This window comes from Triticum dicoccoides, chromosome 4B (genome assembly GCF_002162155.2).
Source record: "Triticum dicoccoides isolate Atlit2015 ecotype Zavitan chromosome 4B, WEW_v2.0, whole genome shotgun sequence".
In the NCBI taxonomy this organism is placed as follows: domain Eukaryota; kingdom Viridiplantae; phylum Streptophyta; class Magnoliopsida; order Poales; family Poaceae; genus Triticum; species Triticum dicoccoides.
In genome coordinates, this window is record NC_041387.1 from 613,806,624 (window position 1) to 613,826,425 (window position 19,802).

Genomic DNA, 19,802 nt, shown 5'->3' on the forward strand with positions numbered 1-19,802 from the left:
GAATGAAACCCGATCCAACTTTTGCCACTTCACATATCTGTGTTACTAGTAAGGATTATGAATTCTCTGTTGATCCTGATATTATTACTTTAGTTGAATCTGATCATTTTTATGGCCTTGAATCTGAAACTGTTGTGGCACAACTTACCAAGTTCAATGATATAGCCACCCTATTTACTCATGATGAGAAGTCTCGCTATTTATATATCCTTAAGATATTTCCGTTCTCATTAAAGGGTGATACTAAGACTTGGTATAATTCTCTTGCTCCTGGTTGTGTGCGTAGTCCCCAGGATATGATTTATTACTTCTCTGCTAAATATTTCCCTGCTCATAAGAAACAAACTGCCTTGCGAGAAATATATAATTTTGTGCAAATCAAAGAAGAGAGTCTCCCACAACCTTGGGGGAGGCTTCTCCGGTTACTTAATGCTTTGCCTGATCATCCTCTTAAGAAAAATGAAATACTTGATATCTTTTATAATGGACTAACCGATGCTTCCAATGACCACTTGGATAGCTGTGTTGGTTGTGTTTTCAGGGAAAGAACGGTCGACGAAGCTGAAATATTATTGAATAATATGTTGACTAATGAGAATAATTGGACTCTTCCCGCGCCAGTTCCTGAAGTAATTCCTGAACCAATTGAGACAACTCCTGAGCCTATTCCTAAACCCACTCCGAAGAAGAGAGGTGTTTTATTTCTCAGTCCTAAAGATATGCAAGAGGCAAAAAAATCAATGAAAGAAAAAGGTATTAAAGTTGAAGATGTTAAGAATTTACCTCCTATTGAAGAAATACATGGTCTGAATATACCGCCTGAAGAACTACATTGTCTTGATAACCCGACACAGGTAGTGAAGGTAAATTCTCTCCATAGATACGATAAAGTTGAAGTACCCTCTACTAAATTTCAGAGCCCATGCTTAGATGAATTTGATGACTTTATGGCTAGACAAGAAAGTTTTAATGCTTATGTTGGTAGAGAGTTAAAGAATAATGCTTTTGAGATAGGACGCGTAGGTGATAATCTGGCTAGAGTTAAAGATGAACTTCACCGCGTTAGCAAATATGCTTCTATGGTTGCTACTCAAGTTGAGCAAGTACTCAAAGCTCAAAATGATTTGCTTGATGAGTTGAATAATAAAAATGATTTTGCTGTTAGAGTGGCTACTAGAACTGGTAAAATGACTCAGGAACCTTTGTATCCTGAAGGCCATCCTAAAAGAATTGAACAAGATTCTCAGAATAATAATCTAGATGTTCCTAGTTCTTCTAAGAAGAAGAAAAAGAAGAATGATAGGACTTTGCAAACTTCTAGTGAACCTAATGTAGAAACACTTGAGAATCCCAATGATACTTCTATCTCTGATTCTGAAACACAATCCGGAGATGAACAGGAACCTAATGATAATGCTAATAATGATGTTCATGTAGATGCTCAACCTAGTAATAACAATGATGTAGAGATTGAACCTGCTGTTGATCTTGATAACCCACAATCGAAGAATCAACGTTATGATAAGAGAGACTTTGTTTCTAGGAAGCACGGGAAAGAAAGAGAACCATGGGTTTAGAAACCCATGCCCTTTCCTCCTAAACCATCCAAGTCAAAGGATGATGAGGATTTTGAGCACTTTGCTGAAATGATTAGACCTATTTTCTTACGTATGCGTTTAACTGATATGCTGAAAATAAATCCTTATGCTAAATATATGAAGGATATCATCACAAATAAAAGAAATATACCGGAAGCTGAAATTTCCACCATGCTTGCTAATTACACTTTTAAGGGTGGAATACCAAAGAAACCTTGAGATCCGGGTGTGCCAACTATACCATGCTCCATTAAAAGAAATTATGTCAGAACTGCTTTATGTGATCTTGGAGCTGGTGTTAGTGTTATGCCTCTCTTTATATCGTAGACTTGAATTGAATAAGTTGACACCTACTGAAATATCCTTGCAAATGGCTGATAAATCAACTGTTATACCTGTCGGTATTTGTGAGGATGTGCCTGTTGTGGTTGCAAATGTCACTATATTAACGGACTTTGTTATTCTTGATATTCCCGAGGATGATAGTATGTCTATTATCCTTGGTAGACCTTTTCTTAATACTGCAGGGGTTGTTATTGATTGCAACAAAGGCAATGTCACTTTTCATGTAAATGGCAATGAGCATATGGTACACTTTCCGAGGAAACAATCTCGAGTTCATAGCATCAATTCTATTGAAAAAGTTCCAACTATCATTTTCGGAGATTTTGAATTTCCTCTCCCTACTGTCAAGAAAAAGTATGATATTCTTATTGTTGGGGATTTTCATATCCCCGTTGAGGTAACCTAGTGTTATTCGAAATTTCTCCGGTTCCATGTTATTCGGAATGAGTTTGTTAACAAGACTTGATCAACCTTGTTAGCGGGTTCATTTTGATGATCACGAGATGGATGAAACTAGAAGGCACAACCTTTTGTACCCTCTTTTTACTTTTTGTTACTTAGAATAAATAAAGCAAAAATAGTATTATCCGTCTGTTTTCTGAAGTATCTGTGCATTAAAAAAATAGTCCGAAAATAAAAGTGCGCCAAATGCCCTGCAAATTTAGTATGATTTTTTCTGGAATATTTGACGACTTTAGGCACTGAAAACACTGCGGGAGGGCCAAACACCAGGCCACGAGAGAGGAGGGCGCGCCCCCCTGTAGGGCGTGCCCCCTGTCTCGTGGGCCCCTCGTGGCCTCCTCCACTTATGCCAGCACCCGCACACTTCATCTTCTACCCAAAAAAATCCCCATCCAGCTCAAGCCCGAGTTCTAGCTTGTTTTGCTGCGATTTTCGATCTCTTAGCTCAAAGCTCCATTCACAAAACTGCTTTGGGAGATTGTTGCTTGGTATGTGACTCCTCCGTTGGTCCAATTAGTTTTTGTTCTAGTGCTTTATTCATTGCAAATTCTTGCTGCATAGGTGACCATGTTCTTGAGCTTGCATGTTAAATTTTTAAGGTCCCAAGCAATCCTAATGCATGATATAGGCTCTAGGCACTTGTAGGAGTAGTTGATATCAATCCTGTTTAGTTTTATCTACTTTTATTTTGAAGTTACTAAAATTTCAGAAATTTTCAGAAAAAGAAAAATGCTTAGAAGAATGTACCAAGGTGGTTCCTCGGCAAAGAAAGGGCCCAGGATTGCTATATGTGAACAAGATGTTAATTTGCCAAGGGAAGCAAATGTACGGGCTTGCGAGTGGCCATCCGATGATTTATGGTCGAAGCAGGCTTCAAAGAGGAATTTGACGCGTATGTGCGTAATGCCGAGCTGGAGGACTTCTTACAAGATAAGTGTCCTCAATATTATCAATTGACTGATTCCTTTGTGCGGAGGTTCAAATATATTTCTTCGAGTAATTCTTCTAGTGTCATGTTTGATATTTATGATACATATTATACCATGGATTTAGAGGATTTCACAACTGCTTGCAAACTCCCTCAGTGGGGTAATATCAATGATCCTTGCAAATCTGAATTTAGAGATTTTCTTGCTAGTATTACTGTGGGAGAATCTAGGGACGTAGCACAAGCTACCATAGGGAGCATTCATTTTCCTGCTTTACATTACTTTGCTCTCTTTATTGGTAGATGCATTAACGGTAAGGACGAGGTATGTCACATGTGTGCCCCTGATCTTTGTGTCCTCAAGAGTGCTGTGTCGGGTTATAAAGGTTATAACTTGGGGGCAATAGTTGCACGTAGGTTGCAGAATAATAGTAAAAGGGGCAATTTCTTTGGAGGAATTTATGCAACCCGTGTGGCTAATTTTCTTAATATAGCTCCACGAGAGGGGGATATGATTATACCTCCTATTTATTTGGATAAAGAAGCTATGTTTGATCATCATTTTCTTGAGAGGAATGAACAATTCCTCCATTATCGACTAATCTATGACAGACGCAACGTTGTCCCTATTACTCTTCCTGCTCCCTACCTTTTTGATTATCAGGCAAAAGGAAGATATGTTATCACCAGGGAAGAAGCAGTTGATTACGAGAGGGGAATGGAGGCAGCCCGCCAACACGCTGCAGCTCAGGAGGCGGTCGCCTCTGCATCCCAGTACTATCCCAGTTTCACTTATGGATATCAGCCAGGCGGTCCTTGGTATTAAACCAACTTAGGACAAAAGCCTAAGCTTGGGGGAGTACATATTTCTCACCGACTTTACATTCATGTTCACACACTAGTCTTCGGTGCTCATACTCTTTCATTGTATTATACATGCTAGTTTAAAATTCTTTTTCTAGTTTTCTCCTTGTGTGTTTGATAAACCTTAAGAAAAAACAAAAAATTAGTTAGTTTAATTTCCTTGCTTGTAGTAGAAATTATAATGTAAACCCAAAAAGATTTCTCGTTCTTCTTTTACTTGTTGGGAGCTTTCCCGTGTAAATAGTTTTATTTTCTTTTCTTTCTTTTGGGGGTCGAGAAGACCATATTGAAAATGCTTAGTGGCTCTTATTTGCATGATTGATTATTTATATTTAGAGCCCATATTACTTGTCTTCTCTCTTTAGTTGAATGCTCGCAGATTCCAGCTTAGTCCAATGCACGTGCACTCTTATTATTATACACATCGTTCGGTCATGCATGTGAAAGGCAATAATGACAATATATGATGGACTTATTGGGATGAGAAAAGCTGGTATGAACTCAACCTCTCTTGTTTTTGTAAATATGATGATTCATCGTTCCAGAGTCAGCTATTATGAAGTAAACATATTTGCAATGACATTTAGAGATTATAGTTGCTTGTGCCATGCTTGATTAGCTATGAGTTATAATGGTTTACCTTGCGTGCCAACATGCTATTAGAATGATTATGATGCGGTATGATGGGATGGTATCCTCCTTTGAATGTATTAAGTGACTCGACTTGGCACATGTTCACGCATGTAGTTGAATAAAATCAACATAGCCTTCACGATATTTATGTTCATGGTGGATTATATCCTACTCATGCTTATATTCGGTGTGAATTAATTTTAATGCATGCTTACGACTGTTGTCGCTCTCTCAGTTTGTCGCTTCCCAGTCTTTTGCTAGCCTTCACCTGTACTAAGCGGGAATACTGCTTGTGCATCCAAACTCCTTAAAACCCCAAAGTTGTTTCATATGAGTCCACTATACCTACCTATATGCGGTATTTACCTGCCGTTCCAAGTAAATTTGTATATGCCAAACTCTAAACCTTCAAATGAAATTCTGTTTTGTATGCTCGAGCAGCTCATGTTACAACTAGGACTGCCTATATCTTCCATGCTAGGTGGGTTATTCTCAGAGGAGTGGACTCCGCTCCTCATTCACAAGAAAGGGCCGGTAACCGGGATGCCCAGTCCCATGATCCAAAAAGATCAAAGAAAATCAAACTAATTAAACAAAACTCCCCCAGGGTTGTTGTATGTTGGAGGCACTTGTTGTTTCGAGCAAGCCATGGTTTGATGCTTGTTGGTGGTTGGGGAGTATAAACCTTTACCATTCTGTTTGGGAACTGCCTATAATGCATGTAGTATGGAAGATACAGCCATCTCATAGGTGTTGCGTTGACAGGAAAAGTATGCCGCTCAAAATGTTATTCAATCTCTATTTTAAAATCGAGCTCTGGCACCTCTACAAATCCCTGCTTCCCTCTGCGAAGGGCCTATCTATTTACTTTTTATGTTGAGTCATCATCCTTCTTATTAAAAGCATCTGCTGGAGAGCACACTGTCATTTGCATTCATTATTATTGGTTTATATTGGGTATGACTTGACTGGATCTCTTTTACCATGAATTACAATGTTTAGTCAGTCCTTGATCTTTAAAGGTGCTCTGCATTTATGTTTTGCGGTCTCAGAAAGGGCTAGCGAGATACCATTTTGTTATATCATGTTATGATTATTTTGAGAAAGTGTTGTCATCCGAGTTTTATTATTATGACTCGCTAGCTGATTATGCTATTGATATGAGTAATTGTGAGACCTATGTGTTATTGTGAGTATGGTTAGTTCATAATATTTGCTGAAACTTGAATGCTGGCTTTTCATGTTTATAACAACAAGAGCAAACAGAGTTTTTAAAAGTTTTTCTTTATCACTTTCAGTTTATCAACTGAATTGCTTGAGGACAAGCAAAGGTTTAAGCTTGGGGGAGTTGATACGTCTCCAACATATCTACTTTTCCAAACACTTTTGCCCTTGTTTTGGACTCTAACTTGCATGATTTGAATGAAACTAACCCGGACCGACGCCGTTTTCAACAGAACTGCCATGATGTGTTTTATGTGTAGAAAAGAAAAGTTCTCGGAATGTCCTGGAAATCCACGGAGGCACTTTTCAGAATTAATAAGAATTTTTGGCAAAAGAATCAAGGCCAGGGGGCCCACGGGCTGTCCACGAGATAGGGGGGCGCCCCCCCCCCCCCCAGGGCGCTCCCTCCTATCTCATGGGCCCCCTGGACCTCCTCCAACCTCAACTCCAACTCCATATATACTATCTCGGGGAGAAAAAAAACAAGGAGAAAGTTTCATCGCGTTTTACAACACGGAGCCGCTGCCAAGCCCTAATCTCTCTCGGGAGTGTTGATCTGGAGTCCGTTCGGGGCTCCGGAGAGGGGGATTCGTCGCCGTCGTCATCATCAACCATCCTCCATCACCAATTTCATGATGCTCACCGCCGTGCGTGAGTAATTCCATCGTAGGCTTGCTGGACAGTGATGGGTTGGATGAGATTTACCATGTAATCAAGTTAGTTTTGTTAGGGTTTGATCCGTAGTATCCACTATGTTCTGAGATTGATGTTGCTATGACTTTCCTATGCTTAATGCTTGTCCCTAGGGCCCGAGTGCCATGATTTCAGATCTGAACCTATTATGTTTTCATGAATATATGTGTGTTCTTGATCCTATCTTGCAAGTCTATAGTCACCTATTATGTGTTATGATCCGACAACCCCGAAGTGACAATAATCGTGATTGAGGAGTTCATGTATTCACTATGTGTTAATGCTTTGGTCCGCTTCTCTATTATAAGGAGGCCTTAATATCCCTTAGTTTCCACTAGGACCCCGCTGCCACGGGAGGGTAGGACAAAAGATGCCATGCAAGTTCTTTTCCATAAGCATGTATGACTATTTACGGAATACATGCCTGCATTACAGTGATGAATTGGAGCTAGTTCTATATCACCCTATATTATAACTATTGCATGAGGAATCGCATCCGGCATAATTATCCATCACTGATCCATTGCCTACGAGCTTTTCACATATTGTTCTTCGCTTATTTACTTTTCCGTTGCTACTGTTACAACTACTACAAAAACCCAAAAACACTTATCTTTACTGTTGCTACTGTTACCATTATTATCATACCACTTTTGATACTAAACACTTTGTCGTAGATACTAAGTTATCCAGGTGTGGTTGAATTGAAAACTCAACTGATAATACTCAAGAATATTCTTTGGCTCCCCTTGTGTCGAATCAATAAATTTTGGTTATACGTCACCCTCGAAAGCTGTTGCAATCCCCTACACTTGTGGGTTATCACTCATCAGCCATCCTAGTTTCTTCAGCTGCCAAGTCCTCTTTGGCCTGAGTTATCTGATCTCGCAGCTTTGTGACCTCTGCGTTATGCTGATCTTGAGTCTTCGGGCTAACCTCCGTGGTCAACAGTGTCGTCCAGGCATCCAATAAACCGGACATAACTTGAGTCGTCCGGCGCGCGGGGCCTCCTGCCCCTGCTGCCGATCTGGAAATCATCATTGTTGGAGTTGAAGATTGCAACGTGGGCTGCGTACCGGCCATGAAGATCGCAACCTGGTTTGGCGGTTCAAGGGGGTCCGGAATACTGTCACCATCGGAACAGCCCCCAAACCGGCTCTCTTGCAATTGGTACAGTGACTCGGTCTCACCCGTGGATGATTCGCCATCAGAATAGACGACCGTCTCACCGTAGGACACCGGTTCAGGCTCTGCACCGTGGATGAATCCTATGAATGCACGTTTCATGGCAGGCTGAACCCGGGCAGGGCTTGCACGCTGAGTCATCTCGACGAGGTTGGTGCAGATGTCCGGCTCAGGGCCCGGTTCGTCGATCTTGCCGACGAAGACGTGAATTCCTCCAAAGGAGACCCGGTACCCATACTCGATTGAGCCAGCATCGGGGCCCCATCCTGCATCGTCGATGCAGAGCTTGCCGCGATGACTCTTGGTTATCCGGCCCACTCTGTATCCCTTGAGTCCTTCAAAGTTGCCCTTCAAGAACTCGAAACCATCATGCGATAGCCCCACGGTGGGTGCCAACTATCATGGAATTAACACGTCAGGTGTCCTAGTGAGAGGACTTAGTCGTGGACCCATCGCAACAAGATTATCTTAAAGGGGTTAAACCAGACAAAGGACACGGGGAGTTTATATTGGTTCGGCCCCTTGCGGTGTAGGTAAAAGCCTACGATCCAGTTGTGGTGGAATTGATGGGGTCTCGATGAGCAGGGAGCGAATCCGCTTTACCTATCTCTCGAGTTGTTGTTTCTTGTCCCTGAACCGCTGTCGGGTCGTCCCTTTATATACACAGGTTGACGCTTGGTGGTTTACAGAATCCCGAGGCCGGCTCATACATGTGTCTGGCTCGGTTTCTACCTTTCCCTATCTTACAACACAAGTTACATATCTCATGGCGGTTTATGTCTACGGGCCCTAATCCGCCTTTGGGCTCTAGGCCTTCAAGTCTATGTAGTAAAGCGCCATACTCCTTGTCTTCATGGGCTTCAATACGGATGACTCCTTATGAGTGTAACCCGGCCCCTCCTGGGCGGTTTATACTCAGTAGCTATATCCCCAACAGAGTGGGCATCAAGGAAGCAACGAGACGGCCACGAGGCAGGGAGGCGCACCCAGGGGGGTAGGCGCGCCCCCACCCTCGAGGGCCCCTCGTGGCTCCCTTGACTGACTTCTTTGACCTATATATAGTCATATACCCTGAAAACATCCGAGAGCACCACGAAACCCTATTTCCACCGCCGCAACCTTCTGTACCCGTGAGATCCCATCTTGGGGCCTTTTCCGGCGCTCCACCGGAGGGGGAATCGATCATGGAGGGCTTCTACATCAGCACCATAGCCTCTCCGATGAAGTGTGAGTAGTTTATCTCAGACCTTCGGGTCCATAATTATTAGCTAGATGGCTTCTTCTATCTCTTTGGATCTCTATACAAAGTTCTCCTCGATCTTCTTGGAGATCTATTTGATGTAATACTTTTTGCGGTGTGTTTGTCGAGATCCGATGAATTGCGGGTTTATGATCAAGATTATCTATGAACAATATTTGAATCTCCTCTGAATTCTTTTATGTATGATTTGTTATCTTTGCAAGTTTCTTCAAATTATCAGTTTGGTTTGGCCAACTAGATTGATCTTTCTTGCAATGGGAGAAGTGCTTAGCTTTGGGTTCAATCTTGCGGTGTCCTTTCCCAGTGACAGCAGGGGCAGCAAGGCACATATTGTATTGTTGCCATCGAGGATAAAAAGATGGGGTTTATATCATATTACTTGAGCTTATCCCTCTACATCATGTCATCTTGCCTAATGCGTTACTCTAATCTTATGAACTTAATACTCTAGATGCATGCTGGATAGCGGTCGATGTGTGGAGTAATAGTAGAAGATGCAGAATCGTTTCGATATACTTGTCGCGGACGTGATGCCTATATACATGATCATGCCTAGATATTCTCATAACTATGCACTTTTCTATCAATTGCTCGACAGCAATTTGTTCACCCACCATAATACTTATGCTATCTTGAGAGAAGCCCCTAGTGAAACCTATGTCCCCCGGGTCTATTTTCCATCATATAAGTTTCCGATCTATTTTATCTTGCAATCTTTAACTTTCAATCTATATCATAAAAATACCAAAAATATTTATCTTATTATCTCTATCAGATCTCACTTTTGCAAGTGGTCGTGAAGGGATTGACAACCCCTTTATCGCGTTGGTTGCAAGGTTCTTATTTCTTTGTGCAGGTACAAGGGATTTGAGTGTAGCGTCCTACTGGATTGATACATTGGTTCTCAAAAACTGAGGGAAATACTTACTCTACTTTGCTGCATCACCCTTTCCTCTTCAAGGGAAAACCAAGGCATGCTCAAGAGGTAGCATTAAGTAAAAGATAGATGGGGGTCCGGATACGGTTGAGCCGTATCGTGGACTTCATCCTCGATATGCCTCCATCGTCGCCCATGGTATTTTTACTGCGTAGTTATGAGCACGCGGTACATACGCCGCTGCTTGGTTGGGGCAAAGACAGAGGCCGGATTGCTAGTCGAGCTCCTGATGAGCTGGACTATCATTCTGCAGGGTAGTCCGGACTCGTTTGACAGGGTCCAGTGGCTTGATTGCCGATGTTGGGTTCGGGTTGATAAGGCCGACCTGCACTTCCGCTGCGAGGGCCGCGGTGTGTTCCTCAGTACGGAGGGAGCGATCCATGTTTCCATGAACTGTTATAACACCGCGTGGGCCTGGCATTTTGAGTTTTAGGTAAGCATAGTGCGGGACCGCATTGAAGCGGGAAAACGCAGTTCATCCGAGCAGTGCGTGATAGCCACCGCGGAAAGGGACAATGTCAAAGATCAAGTCTTCGCTTCAGAAGTTGTCCAGCGAATCGAATATGACCTCCAATGTGATTGAGCCTGTGCTGCGGGCCTCTACACTAGGTATTACTCCTTTAGAGGTAGTTTTGGTGGGTTTGATTCTTGATGAGTGAATACCCATTTTCCGGACTGTGTCCTGATAGAGCAGGTTAAGACTACTGCCGCCATCCATGAGGACTCTCATGAGGTGGAGTCCATCGATAATTGGGTCGAGGACCAATGCGGCTGAACCTCCATAACGGATACTGGTCGGATGGTCCCTGCGATCAAAGGTGATCGGGCATGCTTACCATGGGTTGAATTTTGGGGCGACTGGCTCTATCGCATAGACGTCCCTTAACGCGCGCTTGCGCTCCCTTTCGGGGATGTGAGTAGCGTATATCATGTTCACCGTCTTGACCTCGGGGGGAAATTTCTTTTGTCCCCCTATGTTCAGTGGGCGAGGCTCCTCACCGCCATCCTCGCTGAGCGACCCTTTCCTCGTGTGCTTCATGTTTAACTTTTCAACCTGTTTGAAGACCCAACAACTTCTATTGGTATGGTTAGCAGGCTTGTCAGGGGTGCCGTGAATCTGGCAAGGTCCATCGAGTATTCGGTCCAGGCTGGATGAACTGTCTTTGTTTCTTTTGAATGGCCTCTTTCGTTGACCGGGCTTGGAGCCACTGAATCCGGCGTTGACCGCTGTGTCTTCGGCATTTTTATTGTTGCTTCGATGCTTGTTTTTATTATGTCGGGGCCTGCCGTTTCTGTTCTTTGTGTTGGAAGTGCCAGGATCGCTGGTACTGTTGCTGCTACGAGCAAGCCAGCGATCTTCACCTGCGCAAAAGCGAGTCATGAGTGATGTGAGGGCTGCCATAGACTTCAACTTTTCTTGGCCGAGGTGTCGGGCAAGCCATTCGTCACAAATGCTGTGTTTGAAGGCTGCTAGAGCCTCAGTGTCTGGACAGTCGCAATTTGGTTCTTTTTGACTAGGAACCGGGTCCAGAATTTTCTGGCCGACTCTCCGGGCTGCTGGACTATGTGACTAAGGTCATCGGCGTCCGGAGGCCGGATATAGGTGCCTTGGAAGTTGTCTCTAAATGCATCCTCTAGGTCTTCCCGGCTCCCAATAGAGTTTTCTCGGAGGTTGTTTAACCAGTGCCGAGCTGGTCCCTTAAGTTTGAGGGGGAGGTATTTGATGGCGTGTAGACCGTCACCACGAGCCATGTGAATGTGGAGAAGAAAATCTTCAATCCATACTGCGGGATTTGTTGTGCCATCGTATGATTTGATGTTCACGGGTTTAAACCCTTCTGGGAATTGGTGCTCCATTACTTCATCAGTGAAGCATAGGGGGTGTGCAGCGCCTCTATATCGGGCCACGTCATGACATAGTTCAGATGGAGTCCGTATGTGGTTTTCAGCCCTGGTGAAGTTATGCTTGTCGCGCCAGGCTTGATGGCCATCTTCTCGCGCTGGGGCCCGCCCCCTTGATCTGTATATTGATCTGGTCTGACCGGCTCTGTTATCCAGGTCCGGTTGTAGGTCGTAAGTATATCCTGCGGCTGCTGTCTCTCTACCTTTATGGAGGGGTGGTACAGGCGGGTGTTCGGCTTGAGTTGTCGTTCTGTCCCGGCCAAGTGGTGGCCGGTCAGGTCCGTCAGCGGCATTACGCATGGGCGGTATAGGTCCGGGGCCTCGTCGTCGAATTGGGGTAGCAGCTTGCGCTTCGGGTAGCTCAGCTTGAAGCTGCTGCTGCTTCTTTTTTAGGCGTCTCGCAATGGCTATAGCCGGCGCTTAAAGCACTCTTGTTCGAAGGGTTCCTCTGGCATGATGAATTCTTCGTCGCCGAGGCTCTCGTCCTCTTCGGAGATTGGTACGTAGTTACTATCCTCCGAGCCCTCGTCCTCGAGGGGGTCGTCGAGGTTTGCTTGCCCCTCCTCCCAATCATCATGTTCGGATGTTGGTTCGATAGGGGCTTCTTGGTCTTCGGTGTTATCCGGAGTATTATTGTCTCTGGTGCTGGTATTGCTCTCTTTTTCTCAGCGCGGTTTAGAGCGGTGCCGCTGACAACGACGCTTTGGTGGTGCCACAGGAGAATTATTCTCGACTGGGTCCTTACCACCTTCGCCATCATCCTCTTTGGGTGTGTACACCAGATACACGTCATATGTGGAAGTAACCGTCCAGCGTCCGGTAAGCGGCGGGTTCTGGCTTTGCTCTTCTCTGGCATCATCGCCCATGCCGTCGATGTCCTCGGAAGCGTAATCGAGCATGTCAGTCAAGTCCTCGACATTGGCTATGAAGTGGGTGGTGGGTGGGACGTAAAATTCCCCGCTCTCAGCCCCTAGTGCGGGCTGGGCATAGTTCGGCAGCGATCCTTCTATAATGGTGAGAGATCGCATTAAGTCCAGAGCCTCGTTTAAGGGTGAGGTATGGATGGGGAAGCGAGAATAAGTGGAGCGGGGCGGGACAGGAGTTCCCTAGCTGAGCTCGTATAACACAGACCTCAAGAGTTCGGAGTTGCTGTACGGAGGTGAGTCCGGCTCGATGAGGATAGAGGGAGCCAGGAGTGACTCCGGGTTGGCCGGTGAAACGATCCCCTCCGTATCTTTGGTGTTGAGCTCTATGGCTGCGGAGGGTCCGATAGGCTCTAAACTCCTATCTTCGGACTCAGCGAGCATCTCCGGATCTAAGACCGGAGCTGCGGTTGAGGCCGCAAACCCTTGGAAGTTCAAGTCTCCTCGGATATCAGGGACATAGTTTAGGTTTCCGAAGCTGATCTGATGACCAGGGGCGTAGCTGTCGATCTGCTTCAGATGGCCAATTGAATTGGCATGCAGTGCGAAGCCACCGAATACGAAGATTGGCCGGGGAGAAAAGTCTCCCTCAGGGCGGTGTTGTCGTGGATAGTTGATGGAGCCATCGAGCCTTCTGGTGACAACACAGTGGAACTGTCAATGAAAGCACCAATGTCGGTGTCAAAACCGGCGGATCTCGGGTAGGGGGTCCCGAACTATGTGTCTAAGGATCGGTAACAAGGAGGCAGGGGACACGTTGTTTACCCAGGTTTAGGCCCTCTTAATGGAGGTAATACCCTACTTCCTGCTTGATTGACTTTGATGAGTATAGGGGTTACAAGAGTTGATCTACCTCGAGATCGTAATGGCTAAGCCCTAGATGTCTAGCCCATATGATTGGGATCCTCCCTATGGACTAAGCCCTTCGGTTTATATAGGCACCGGGAGGATCTAGAGTTGTACAGAGTCACTTTACAGAGAAAGGAAGGTACACGATCCGAACGTCAAGCTTGCCATCCACGCAAAGGAGAGTCCCATCCGGACACGGGGAAGGTTCTTCTATCGTGTATCTTCATGGCCCATCAGTGCGGCCCATATCACAAAGCCCGGAAGTCCGAGGACCCCTTAGTCCAGGACTCCCTCAGCTGGCCCAATGGCTCGTCGGCTCGCCGTTGCCGGTCATACAGTGTGATGACTGCCCGCGACAGGTGGTGCCCTGAGTTTCTACCATGCCGCAACATCCCGGATGGGTGTTCTTCAAGTGCACAAATGATGGGGTATGTGCTTGTTTTGATTCGGTTGTTTATCGGATTCGGCGCAATTTCCGTAGCTTATTGTTTGCTCAAATTTGTGTGTACGATGGATACAAATTTTGGTATTGGGAACAAGAACACATCAATCTATTGATAGCACGAAAATTGATAGATGTTTGTGCACTCGTTGCTAGAATAGAGGTTAGAGATGAGACTAGAGATGAGATTAGATACGAAGCAACGTCTACTTCTTTAGAATCGAAGAGGAATGAAGTGTTCAAGCTCGAGAAGCGGCAGATCAATAATGAAGACATAGAGAAGATATTAATCCAACTAGTGGGAGCAGTTAGGGAAATTGAATATCTTTAAAATGTCTAATTGGTTCTTGTTTTTTTTTGTCTTGCTCTCGTAGCGAAGAATTGATAAATTATTATGTACTACAATGTCGTTGAATGAAATAAAGAAATAAAGACATGTGTTTCGGTGGCCGAAAATGAAATACAAATGATTATTTTACTCGTTATATATAGGAGATCGGCTAGGTCCGGCAAAACTTAGTAGAGTAAATTTACTCCACTAAGGGTTTACTTCACCGGATACTCCACTATTTATTGGGGATCGGTTAAAAATGCATCCAAAGAATCTGCTTTTCAGAAAATGGAAGTTGTGCTCAGACCCAAGCTTGAGGCACCTATTCCTACTCAATAATTCCTATTTCATACCACTGAGGACCTGAACATATGGATAGCGTTCTCAATGTCTCCTGTCGTCATGTGTTGTCTTGGATACCGGAATCAAAATTTCCTTGACCACTCGATCATTGGAACAGCACTAGTCCTGATATTTTTGAGAAGATGTTGGGAGAGCTATCCGAAGAATGAAAACTACAATGCCACCCGACAAATAAGAGCCGAGAGCTGACGCTTTCATGATTGTATTTGGAATTTCACACCTTCTGAAGTGAAGTTGTATTTTTCTAGCTTAAGCGTGAGATAATTCATCAAGTGGCCACACTTTGTCGGTGTGTTTTGATCAGATTATTGCGATTCCATGTCAAATACCTGTGTCATTCTGCTTCTGCATCAGTTTCATATATAGATAACGGCCGTGCCTAGTTTTGATAGTGGCCACAAGATCGATTCTGTCAGATGTTTTTGAGGAAATACTCTGTCTGATGGTGATGAGAGTAATATAATGTGGTGAGTTTCGTGTTCCTGGTGCAGTCTCGGTTGATATCGGCGCCAACGCATTGTCTCCGGACTCAGCCGGGCTTCTATGTTGCCCATGCGTGCCTGTGTTTCAGTTTACTTGCTGGTGCTTTCCTTGTTTATGGATAGTACAAGCCACCTTACCCTGTCCATCATATCCTGGAACGTCCAAGGGCTCGGGGACGTGGACAAATGTGTTCTTGTCCGAAATGCTATCTACGACGCTAATCCTCTGGTTGCATGCATCCAAGAAACAAAACTCTCCTCTGTGTCCCAACTCAAGGCCAAAACTTTCCTCCCTCCTCGCATGGCTAATTTTGAGTGTGCTCCGGCCGACGGCTCGCGTGGGGGGCTGGTCACCGCCTGGGACCCCAACACTCTTTCTCTAGTCTCTGTGCACGCCGGGCGGTTCGCCTTAACCACTACCCTCGCCTCCACTTCTTCCGACCTTGCCTTCACCATCTCCAACATCTATGCGCCGTCCGACCACTCCTTCACACAGGAATTCATTGACGAAATGATCTCCCTCGCACCCCAAATTCAGGGGGCTTGGCTCTCTCTCGGAGACTTTAACCTCATTAGATACCCGGAGGAGAAGAACAACTCCAACTTCTGTGCCTCCCTCGCCTCCCGGTTCAACGCCCTCATCGCCGCCATGTTGTGGCTTGAACTGCCCCTCTCCGACCGTCTGTTCACCTGGACGAACCGCCGCACCCCTGCGACCCTGGCTCGCCTCGACTGCGCCTTTTTCAACACTGACTGGGACGCTACCCTCCCAAACTCAACGTTGGCCTCGCGGCCTCGCGTTACCTCCGATCACTTCCCCCTCCTAGATTCTGCCTCCACCCTCATCCCGGTCTCACGTCAGTTCTGGTTCGAGAACAAGTGGCTGCTCAACCCTCTCTTCCTCCCTTCCACCTCCACCTCTTGGGCTCGCCCCAGCCGTGTTCCGGACGGTGCTAAGGATATCGCTGCTCGGAGCAAGTCCTTCCGCCACGCGGCAAAGGTTTGGAAAGCAAATCACCGGTTTGTCCCTCAATACGATAATAACTACAGATTTATCATTGAGCTGTTTGACTTCTTGGAGGAACACCGTGTGCTTTCAGGTGATGAGGGTGCCCTCCGTCGGGATGCCCGCTCCGCCCTTGCCCTCTCGGTGCGCCAATAGGCTGCGTTTTGGCGCCAGAGGGGGAATTTCCGAAGGGTCCGTGAGGGAGACGAAAATACCAGGTTCTTCCATGCTCAGGCCTCCCAACGATTCCGGGTTAACCGGATTCGGGCGCTTGACGTTGGCGGCATGGTGATCGTCGGCCACGCCGCCAAGGCGGAAGCCCTTCACGCCTTCTTCACCAATCTTTTGGGCACGGCAAGGGAGCCGGAGTGGCGCTTCGACATTCGGGCGCTGTACAAGGGCGTGCCGCAGGTGGACGGCGACATGCTCGTTGCTCCGTTCACGCTGCCGGAGGTCCAGGAAGCCGTGCATGGCCTCGACAGGACCAGCTCCCCCGGGCCTGATGGCTTGGGGCCGGCGTTCTACCAGGCTGCCTGGGCGACAGTTGCCAGCGATGTCATGCGGTTGTTTGATGGGGTATTCACCTCATCGGTCGACCTCACCTGCATCAACCGTGCACTTATTGTCCTCCTGCCTAAGGGCGATGGGGTCCTCGCACCGGGTGGATTCCGGCCTGTCTCGCTGCAAAACTGTGACATCAAGTTGGTTTGCAAGGCGTTGACGACCCGCCCCTCCAGAGGCAAATCACGGAGCTCATCGATGTGGACCAGTCCGGCTTTATCAAAGGGCGGAGCATCTCAGAGAATTTCGTCTATGCCGCCGAGGTCGTCCAGTGCTGTGACCGGCGAAAGGCACCGACTCTCGACCTCAAGCTGGATTTCGCGAAGGCTTTTGACTCCATCAACTGGCAAAGCCTCCGAAAGATCATGGAGGTGCGAGGCTTTCCGAGGCGCTGGTGTGACTGGATGGACGCCATCTTCCGGTCGTCCTTGTCCTCGGTCCTCCTGAATGGGGTGCCGGGGCGTTGGATCTCCTGCAAGAAGGGGCTGCGGCAGGGGGGATCCCATCTCCCCCTACCTCTTCTTGCTCGTGGCCGATGTGCTGCAAAGGATGATCAAGAGCGACGGAGGGATGGCTCACCCCCTACTGGCTGGCGGGCCCCCTCTAGTGCTCCAGTACACCGACGATACCCTCATCGTCCTTCGAGCTGACCTGGGCGCTGTCAGGCGCCTCAAGGGAATCTTGGACGACTTCGCGGCGGCTACGAGGCTTGTCATAAACTTCCACAAGAGCACGGTGGTGCCGATGCATATCTCGTTGGACGATCTCCAGGACATGGTGCAGGTCCTTGGCTGTCAGGTTGGGAGCTTCCCGTAGGTGTACCTCGGGCTCCCCCTCTCTAACCGCAAGCTCACACTGGAGGATTTCCTTCCCCTCATCGCCAAGGCCGAGCGCTACCTTTCCGGGTGGCGAGCACAGCTGCTCTCCTTCGGGGGGCGTCTCGTCCTGCTGAATGCCGTCCTAGACGCGCTGCCCACCTACACCATGGCGGCAATGGAGTTGCTGCCGTCGGTGCTGCATGCCCTGGACGCGCTTCGACGTTCCTTCCTATGGACGCCGGTGGAGACGGCCTCTGGTGCCCAGTGCCTAGTCGCCTAGGAGAAGGTGGTCCGGCCAAAAAACGAGGGTGGGCTTGGAGTGCGAGCTCTACCGGTCCAAAACCGCTCCCTTTTGCTGAAATTGGTGCACCGGCTACACTCGCAGCAAGACTCCCCCTGGGGTGCCTGGGTCTGGGCGGAGCTTGGGCGCTCCCTCCTCACCCTGATGGCGGCGTCGGCCCTCCCAGGGGCACACTGGGCCTCCCTGGCCGACCTGATGCCAGTGTACGGAGCTCTCTCCTCCGTCCAAGTGGGGAATGGACGGACAACCGCCTTCTGGATAGACGCTTGGTTACCAGGGGGCGCCCTCGTCTGGCAGCTGCCGTCTCTTTTTTCCCACGCCACCGTACCGGAGGCCTCGGTGGCGCAAGTCCTCAGCGGCGGCATCGATGGGGTGCTGGTACCTCGGCTGAACCATGCCGGGGCTCGCGACCGTGACATCCTTCTTCGGGCCTTGGAGGGGGTGACCCTCTCGGAGGCACCCGACGAGCGGGATCTATGCCCCGGCTACGCCAAGGCCAAGATCCTCTCGTCGGCCGACGTGTACCAGTTGTGCCACTTTGGGGGGCTGCAGGTGCCCTTCGTGGATTTCGTTTGGCAGAATTTTGCTCCGAGCCGTGTCCGGTTCTTCGCCTGGCTTCTGGTGCAAGCCAGGGTGCACACGCGGGACGTCCTTCTTCGCAAGCACATTGTCGAAGACGTGGGCGCTGGTTGCCCCTTATCTTCCTCACCCCTTGAGACGGTGGATCACCTCATCTTCGGCTGTGCGTTCGCCCGACGCTTCTGGAGGGTGGTTGGAAAGACCTCCCTCGAGGCCACCTCTGTTAGGCAGCTTCACATGCTCACTCCCCCGCCTCGGGTGCCCGTTGCGACGGGCTCCACCTTCCTGCTACTCTGCTACTGGCAGCTTTGGAAGCATCGAAATGCGGTGGTCTTCCAAGGGATGCCACCATCGCTCGCCAGGCTGCTCGCAGCTTGTGTGGGGACCGATTCTTCGGGTATTAATTTCCAGAAAATGGCCCTTGTGCTCACCAGCCCCGGGATAACTGTTAGCTGATGAGGCACCAACTTGATACAGAAATTCCAAGCAATATACAAAATATGAAGTACAAGACCATTCTGGCCTGTGAGTACAACAAATGGTTTCTAAAGGTTGATGGCGGAAGCGGTTTGTGGATCATCAGTGTCAATGGGACTCCAATTCCCACAGGAACAGCTGACCAGGTTAACTCCTATCTTCGCGAGGCTGCTATCACTGTTGCTTAGGTTCCGGGAATGTCGGCACGGTCGCTCCTCTCCGCGCAAGAAAATCTGGCCAAGACAATACCCAGGGACAAGCCAGTGAGTACTTTGAATATACTCGCAAACATTACGAACACAGGTATAATATAACAATGATGTACTGAAAATATTTTATGCTCATGACGTCAGTCACAAAAGGTAAATAAAACTATGATGCGTGCGAGCATGTTACTTATGAATATGCAATAACATAGTAGTATTAAAATTATAAAATAAATAACAAGCATGCCACAGTCGGGCGTCTTAGCGACACCACATAAAGGGCTTTAAAAGAAATGCCACAGTCGGGCGTCTTAGCGACACCACATAAAGGGCTTTAAAAGAAATGCCACAGTCGGGCGTCTTAGCGACACCACATAAAGGGCTTTAAAAGAAATGCCACAGTCGGGCGTCTTAGCGACACCACATAAAGGG

General features: G+C 47.3%; 1 pseudogene; it reads left to right on the forward strand.

Moving 5' to 3' along the window:
- The first annotated feature begins 17,982 nt into the window (after positions 1 to 17,982).
- Positions 17,983 to 19,802, forward strand: part of LOC119292893 — a 5,744-nt pseudogene continuing 3,924 nt past the window's right edge.